Here is a 1,011-nt window from a genome sequence, read left to right on the forward strand (position 1 = left end):
TTGTTCATCATTCAGTGGGGTTCTCAGATATGTTGGTGGTGCCTCAATGCTTGTTTCCTCTATCTCCTTATCACTTATAGTGACCATCTTGCAATCTTCCCATCTTACCTTCTTTGTTTCACCTCTCGGATTCTTCTCTGTGTCACTTGGGAATCCATCTGTGGGTTTGGGAATTTGCTTAGAGAGATATCCTACTTGAGATTCCAACCTCTTGATTGTGTCTCCCTGGTTCTTGAAACTGGCTCGCACTTCCTCCTTGAAGACCTTGTTGTCTTGAATCTCCTTGCTTAGGCCTTCAAATAGATTCTCAATCCTTGAGATTCTTTCATCAAATGATGACAGGTCAGGCTGAGTAGGGTTATTCTGGCCTTGATATGAATGTGGGGAGTTGTTGTTATGGGGGTTGTTGTTATGGGGATGGGTGTGATGGCTTTGATCCATAGGCTTTGGTCTTGTTGATTCTCCACCCAAGTTTGGGTGATTCTCCATCCGGGTTGTAGGTCTTGGAGTATGGATCATGGTTATGCCTAGGTGAATTCCAATGTAGTTGGCTTACTCCTGACTACCCTCTGCTTCTTCATTCACTCCTTCTTGGGTTGTTGATGAAGTGGAGACTGCTGCTACTTGGTTCCTCTCCATCTTCTTGGTGAGGTCAGCCAGCTGCTGCGTAATGAGCTTGTTTTGGGCCAGCAGAGCATCTACATTGTTTAGCTCCATTACTCCTCTTGTGTTCCCTCTTTCGGAAGCATAGAAGTAGTCGTTCTCTGCTACTGTTTCAATGACATCTATGGCTTCCTCAATAGTCTTCTTCTTGTTCAAAGATCCTCCGGATGAATGGTCTACGACCTTCTTTGACTCATAAGAGAGCCCTTCATAGAAAATGTGCAGCTGCACCCATTCGTTGAACATATCTGGTGGGCACCTCCTTGTTAAGTCTTTAAACCTCTCCCATGCTTCATATAGAGTCTCACCATCTTGTTGCCTGAAAGTTTGGACCTCAGCTCTCAGCCT

The 1,011-nt window shown here is 45.0% G+C and overlaps 1 non-coding gene across 1 annotated transcript; it reads left to right on the forward strand.

Annotated features, from left to right (window-relative positions):
- Nucleotides 1-904: 904 nt before the first annotated feature.
- On the forward strand, nucleotides 905-1,011 carry LOC112780554 (small nucleolar RNA R71). The gene has a single exon (XR_003191381.1). It is a non-coding gene; the product is annotated as a small nucleolar RNA R71 (small nucleolar RNA).

Source organism: Arachis hypogaea, chromosome 19 (genome assembly GCF_003086295.3).
Source record: "Arachis hypogaea cultivar Tifrunner chromosome 19, arahy.Tifrunner.gnm2.J5K5, whole genome shotgun sequence".
NCBI lineage: Eukaryota > Viridiplantae > Streptophyta > Magnoliopsida > Fabales > Fabaceae > Arachis > Arachis hypogaea.